General features: G+C 38.2%; 1 non-coding gene across 1 annotated transcript; it reads left to right on the top strand.

The window, feature by feature from the left end:
* The first annotated feature begins 3,482 nt into the window (after positions 1 to 3,482).
* Positions 3,483 to 3,586, top strand: LOC148550988 (small nucleolar RNA R71). Its single transcript, XR_015893949.1, has one exon. It is a non-coding gene; the product is annotated as a small nucleolar RNA R71 (small nucleolar RNA).
* The last annotated feature ends 4,053 nt before the right edge of the window (positions 3,587 to 7,639 follow it).

The raw sequence follows: 7,639 nt of genomic DNA, 5'->3' as shown, positions 1-7,639 counted from the left end.
TCAATGAAACATAGCTGCAATCATATGAGCGGGACTTATAGCTTTTTGCCTCTTGAATAGTTTTGCCATCTCACTTTATCCATTGAAGTTTAGAATGATTGGCATCTATAGGAACTTCAGATTTTGAATAGTGTTATTGACTCTCCTAGTTCAGTATGATGATTTTTGAACACAGCTTCTTTATGAGTCTTGGCCGTGGCCCTAAGCACTTTGTTTTCCAGTATTACCACCGGATACATAAATGCCACAGACACATAATTGGGTGAACCTTTTCAGATTGTGACTCAGCTTTGCTAAAGTCCCCAATTAGAGGTGTCCAGGGTTCTTAAGCACACTCTTTGTTTTTGCTTTGGACCTTGACTTTAACCGCTCAGTCTCAAGTTTTCACTTGACACCTACACGCCACAAGCACATGGTTAGGGACAGCTTGGTTTAGCCGCTTAGACCAGGATTTTATTCCTTTAGGCCCTCCTATCCACTGATGCTCAAAGCCTTGGGATCCTTTTTATTTGCCCTTGCCTTTTGGTTTTAAGGGTTATTGGCTTTTTCTGCTTGCTTTTTCTTTTTCTTTCTATTTTTTTTTCTATTTATTATTTTTTTTTCGCCTATTTTTTTTTTCTGCAAGCTTTGTTCTTTGCTGCTTTTTCTTGCTTCAAGAATCATTTTTATGATTTTTCAGATTATCAAATAACATGTCTCCTAGTCATCATTCTTTCAAGAGCCAACATATTTAACATTCTTAAACAACAACTTCAAAAGACATATGCACTGTTCAATCATACATTCAGAAAACAAGAAGCATTGTCACCACATCAATGTAATTAAGCTAAGTTCAAGGATAAATTCGAAATTCTTGTACTTCTTGTTCCTTTGAATTAAAACATTTTTCATTTAAGAGAGGTGATGGATTCATAGGACATTTATAGCTTTAAGGCAAAGTTACTAACTATTAATGATCATGTAATGAAGACACAAACATAGATAAGCACATAACATAGAAAACGAAAAACAGAAAAAGTAAGAACAAGGAATGAGTCCACCTTAGTGATGTCCTTGAGCTCTTCTATGTCTCTTCCTTGCCTTGGCTGCTCCTCCTTTATTGCTTTTAGATCTTCTCTGATTTCATGAAGGATGATGGAGTGCTTTTGATGTTCCACCCTTAGTTGCTTCCAATAATTGTGTGGAAGAAAATGTATCCCCTGAGGTATCTCAGGGATTTCTTGATTTGCAGTCAAATGTTCTACCACTGAGCTATAGATCCTTTACATAATTGTTTTACCACACCAAACTTAGAATGTTGCTCGCCCTCGAGCAAATGAAGAAGAAGATGTGGAAATAAAAACTAGGATTATGAGGAGGTAAAGTGGGGATCCTGCGGGGTCCACAGATCCTGAGGTGTCAAGGCATTTACATCCCTGCACCAATTTAGGCATGCAAAATGCCTTTGCACACAACTCCGGGCGTTCAGCGCCAGGTTGGTGCCCATTTTGGGCGTTCAACGCCCCTTTGCTGCCATTTCTGGCGTTGAACGCCAGAACCATGCTTGTTCTGGGCGTTCAGCACCAGAACTATGCTCTGTTCTGGCGTTTGAACGCCAGACAGATGCTCCTCCAGGGTGTGATTTTTCTTCTGCTGTTTTTGATTCTGTTTTCGATTTTTCTATTTATTTTGTGACTCCACATGATCATGAACCTAAGAAAACATGAAAAATAAGAATTAGATAAACATTGGGTTGCCTCCCAACAAGCGCTTCTTTAATGTCAATAGCTTGACAGTGGGCTCTCATGGAGCCTCACAGATGTGCAGAGCTTTGTTGAGACTCTCCAACACTAAACTTAGAGTTTGGATATGGGAGTTCAACACCAAACTTAGAGTTTGGTTGTGGCCTCCCAACACCAAACTTAGAGTTTGACTGTGGGGGCTCTGGTTGACTCTGCTTGGAGAGAAGCTTTTTCTGCTTCCTCTCCATGGTTGCAGAGGGAGATCCTTGAGTTTTAAACACAAGGGAGTCCTCATTCCATTGAAGGACTATTTCACCTCTGTCAACATCAATCACAGCTCTTGCTGTGGCCAGGAAAGGTCTTCCTAGGATGATGGATTCATCCTCTTTCTTTCCAGTATCCAGGACTATGAAATCAGCAGGGATGTAAAGGCCCTCAACTTTTACCAATACATCTTCTACGTGTCCATAAGCCTGTCTTCTTGAGCTGTCTGCCATCTCTAGTGAGATTTTAGCAGCTTGCACCCCATAGATTCCCAGTTTCTCTATTACAGAGAGGGGCATGAGGTTTATACCTGAACCAAGGTCACACAGAGCTTTGAAGATCATGGTGCCTATGGTACAAGGTAGTATGAACTTTCCAGGATCCTGTCTCTTCTGAGGTAATGTCAGTTGATCCAGATCACTTAGTTCATTGATGAACAAGGGAGGTTCAACTTCCCAAGCATCAATGCCAAACAATTTGGCATTTAGCTTCATGATTGCACCAAGAAACTTGGCAGTTTGCTCTTCAGTAACATCCTCATTCTCTTCAAAAGAGGAATACTCATCAGAGCTCATGAAGGGCATAAGGAGGTTCAATGGGATCTCTATGGTCTCTAGATGAGCCTCAGAGTCCTTTGGTTCCCCAGAGGGAAGCTCCTTATTGATCACTGGACGTCCCAGGAGGTCTTCCTCCTTGGGATTCACGTCCTCTCCTCTCCTCATAGGTTCGGCCATGGCGCTTATGTCAATGGCCTTGCACTCTCCTTTTGGGTTCTCTTCTGTATTGCTTGGGAGAGTACTAGGAGGGATTTCAGTGATCCTTTTACTCAGCTGGCCCACTTGTACTTCCAGATTTCTAATGGAAGACCTTGTTTCATTCATGAAACGTACAGTGGCCTTAGATAGATCAGAGACTAGATTTGCTAAATTAGAGGCATTTTGTTCAGAGTTCTCTGTCTGTTGCTGAGTTGATGATGGAAAAGGTTTGCTATTGCTAAACCTGTTTCTTCCACCATTATTAAAGCCTTGTTGGGGCTTTTGATCCTTCCATGAGAAATTTGGATGATTTCTCCATGTTGAGTTATAGGTGTTTCCATAAGGTTCACCTAAGTAATTTACCTCTGCTATTGCAGGGTTCTCAGGATCATAGGCTTCTTCTTCAGAAGATGCCTCTTGAGTACTGTTGGATGCAGCTTGCATTCCATGCAGACTCTGAGAAATCATATTGACTTGCTGAGTCAATATTTTATTCTGAGCCAATATGGCATTCAGAGTATTAATCTCAAGAACTCCCTTCTTCATAGGCGTCCCATTATTCACAGGATTCCTTTTAGAAGTGTACATGAACTGGTTATTAGCAACCATGTCAATGAGTTCTTGAGCTTCTGCAGGCGTTTTCTTTAGGTGAATGGATCCACCTGCAGAAGTGTCCAGTGACATCTTTGATAGCTCAGATAAACCATCATAGAATATATCCAGGATGGTCCATTCTGAGAGCATGTCAGAAGGACACTTTTTGGTCAACTGTTTGTATCTTTCCCAAGCTTCATAGAGGGATTCACCTTCTTTCTGTCTGAAGGTTTGAACATCCGCTCTAAGCTTGCTCAGCTTTTGAGGAGGAAAGTACTTGGCTAAGAAAGCCGTGACCAGCTTATCCCAAGAGTTCAGGCTGTCTTTGGGTTGAGAATCCAACCATAATCTAGCTCTGTCTCTTACAGCAAAAGGGAAAAGCATGAGCCTGTAGACTTCAGGATCTATTCCATTAGTCTTAACAGTATCACATATCTGCAAGAATTCAGTTAAGAACTGAAAAGGATCTTCAGATGGAAGTCCATGAAACTTGCAGTTCTGCTGCATCAGAGAAACTAATTGAGGTTTCGGCTCAAAATTGTTTGCTCCAATGGCAGGAATGGAGATGCTTCTTCCATGTAAATTGGAATTAGGTGCAGTAAAGTCACCAAGCATCCTCCTTTCATTATTATTATTTTCGCCTGCCATCTCCTCTGCCTGTTCGAAAATTTCTGAAAGGTTATCTCTGGATTGTTGTATTTTAGCTTCTCTTAATTTTCTCTTCAGAGTTCTTTCAGGTTCTGGATCTGCTTCCACAAGAATATTCTTATCCTTGCTCCTGCTCATATGACAAGGAAGAATGGCCAGAAAAATGATAATAATGATAGAGATCCTTTATACCACAGTATGGGGATCCCTTTGTAAGTAGAAGAAGAGGGGGAGATAAAGGATGTGATGTAAAGGAAGAAACACAACTGTGAGGATTGGAATGTGAGATGAGATGTTAGGATATGAATGAATAAATAGAATGAGATGGGGGAGGAATAATTTTCGAAAATTATTTTGAAAAAGAGTTAGTGATTTTTGAAAATTGGTTTTTGAAAATTAGTTAGTATTTTTCGAAAATTTTTTGAATTCAAAAATAAAAAATAAAAATAATTAGTAAATTAAAAAGAAATTTTTGAAAAAGGGAGAGATATTTTCGAAAATTAGAGAGAGAGAGAGTTAGTTAGGTAGTTTTGAAAAAGTTAAGAAACAAACAAAAAGTTAGTTAGTTAGTTGAAACAAATTTTGAAAAGATAAGAAGTTAGGAAGTTAGAAAAGATATTTTGAGAAGATATTTTTGAAAAAGATAAGATAAGAAGATATTTTTGAAAAGATATGATTGAAATTAGTTTTTGAAAAAGATTTGATTTTTAAAATCTCAATTAATGACTCGGTTCATAAGAAATCACAAGATATGATTCTAGAACTTAAAGTTTGAATCTTTCTTAACAAGCAAGTAACAAACTTCAAATTTTTGAATCAAAACATTAATTGATTAGTTATTTTCGAAAATTTTATATAAAAATAAGAAAAAGATTTTTGAAAAATATTTTTGAAATTTTCGAAAATAGCTAATAATTTTGAAAAAGATTTGATTTTTGAAAAAGATTTTGAAAAAGATAAGATTTTCAAATTGAAAATTTGATTTGACTCATTGGCAACAACTTTGATTTTTAAAAATTTTTGAAAAAGTCAATCCAAATTTTCGAATTTGATGAGAGAAAAAGGGAAAGATATTTTTTTTTTTTGATTTTTGAAATTTTTATGATGCAAGAGAAAAACACAAAAAAAATGCAATGCATGAAATTTTTAGATCAAAACATGTGATGCATGCAAGAATGCTATGAATGTCAAGATGAACACCAAGAACACTTTGAATGTCATGATGAACATCAAGAACATATTTTTGAAAAATTTTTAATGCAAAGAAAACATGCAAGACACCAAACTTAGAATTCTTTAATGCTTAGACACTAAGAATTCAAGAATGCATATGAAAAACATGAAAAGACACAAAACAAAAATTCATCAAGATCAAACAAGAGGACTTACCAAGAACAACTTGAAGATCATGAAGAACACTTATGAATGCATGAAATTTTCGAAAAAATGCAAGATGCATATGCAAGTGACACCAAACTTATAATGTGACTCAAGACTCAAACAAGAAACACAAAATATTTTTGATTTTTATGATTTTCTAATTTTTTTGGATTTTTATTTTATATTTTTCAAAAATTATATGAAAAAGAAAAATAAGGATTCCAAAATTTTTAATATGAATTCCAGGAATCTTGCCATGTTAGTCTAAAGCTTCAGTCCAGGAATTAGACATGGCTCACTAGCCAGCCAAGCTTCAGCAGGTGATCGTGGATCAACAGCGGGTAGATCAGGAACAGTAGCAGGTGGATTAGCTCCAACTAGCTTGCTCTTGATAACCAATTGCAAGCCTCAGTCCAAATGAATCTAGACATGGCTTTACAGCCAGCCAGGCTGCAACATATAATTACATGGGCTGGAGTGATTAGTTGAATACCAATCCCAAAGTAGTTTGGGTGTGGCTTTACAGCCAGATATGATTCAACATATTTCATGAAACACTAGAATTCATTCTTAAAAATTTTTGAAGCCATAGAATAATTTATTTTTGAAAACATTTTTATAAATTTTTTTTTTCGAAAACATATGAGAAAATTTTAGAAATATTTTTGAAAAAATTTTTGAAAACAGAATAAAAAGAAAATTACCTAATCTGAGTAACAAGATGAACCGTCAGTTGTTCATACACGAACAATCCCCGGCAACGGCGCCAAAAACTTGGTGGACGAAATTGTGATGACATTAATGTAGTACTCTTTGTTATTGTATGGAATCATTATTATGGCTCTTTACTATGCGTGGACACAACTCCGTTCAGCTAACCAGCAAGTGTACTGGGTCGTCCAAGTAATAAACCTTACGTGAGTAAGGGTCGATCCCACAGAGATTGTTGGTATGAAGCAAGCTATGGTCACCTTGCAAATCTCAGTCAGGCGGATATAAAATAATTATGTGGTTTTCGAATTATAAATAATAGAATAGGGATAGAGACACTTATGTAATTCATTGATAGGAATTTCAGATAAGCGAATGGAGATGCTTTTCGTTCCTCTGAATCTCTGCTTTCCTGCTATCTTCATCCAATCAGTCTTACTCCTTTCTATGGCTGGCTTTATGTGATACATCACCACTGTCAATGGCTACTTTCGGTCATCTCTCGGGAAAATGATCCAATGCCCTGTCACGGCACGGCTAATCGTCTGGAGGCATCACCTTTGTCAATGGCTTCATCTTATCCTCTCAGTGAATAATCTGCTCACGCACCCTGTCACGGCACGACTATTCATCTGTCGGTTCTCGATCATGCTGGAATAGGATTTACTATCCTTTTGCGTTTGTCACTAACGCCCTGCAATCGCGAGTTCGGAGCTCGTCACAGTCATTCAATCATTGAATCCTACTCGGAATACCACAGACAAGGTTTAGACCTTCCGGATTCTCTTGAATGCCGCCATCATTCTAGCTTACGCCACGAAGATTCTGGTTAGGAGATCTAAGAGATACTCATTCTAGCTTAATTCATGTAGAACAGAAGTGTTTGTCAGGCACGCGTTCATAAGGGAGAAGGATGATGAGCGTCACACATAATCATCACCTTCATCACGTTCTTGGGTGCGAATGGATATCTTAGAAGAGAAATAAGAAGCATTGAATAGAAAACAGTAGTACTTTGCATTAATCTTTGAGGAACAGCAGAGCTCCACACCTTAATCTATGGAGTGTAGAAACTCTACCGTTGAAAATACATAAGTGAAAGGTCCAGGCATGGCCGAGAGGCCAGCCCCTCTGATCTAAGAACCAGGCGTCCAAAGATGATTAAATACAATAGTAAGAGGTCCTATTTATAATAAACTAGCTACTAGGGTTTACATGAGTAAGTATTTGATGTATAAATCCACTTCCGGGGCCCACTTGGTGTGTGTTTGGGCCAAACCTGAGTGTTGCACGTGCAGAGGCCATTTGTGGAGTTGAACGCCAGTTTCTGTGCCAGTTTGGGCGTTCAACTCTGGTTTTGGATCCTTTTCTGGCGCTGGACGCCAGATTTGGGCAGAAGGCTGGCGTTGAACGCCAGTTTACGTCGTCAATTCTTGGCCAAAGTATGGACTATTATATATTGCTGGAAAGCCCTGGATGTCTACTTTCCAACGCAATTGGACGCGCGCCATTTCGAGTTCTGTAGCTCCAGAAAATCCACTTTGAGTGCAGGGAGGTCAGAATCCA

Source organism: Arachis ipaensis, chromosome B7 (genome assembly GCF_059453495.1).
Source record: "Arachis ipaensis isolate K30076 ecotype BB chromosome B7, ASM5945349v1, whole genome shotgun sequence".
NCBI classification, from domain to species: Eukaryota; Viridiplantae; Streptophyta; class Magnoliopsida; order Fabales; family Fabaceae; genus Arachis; species Arachis ipaensis.
This window is presented reverse-complemented; position numbering and strand designations above follow the sequence as displayed.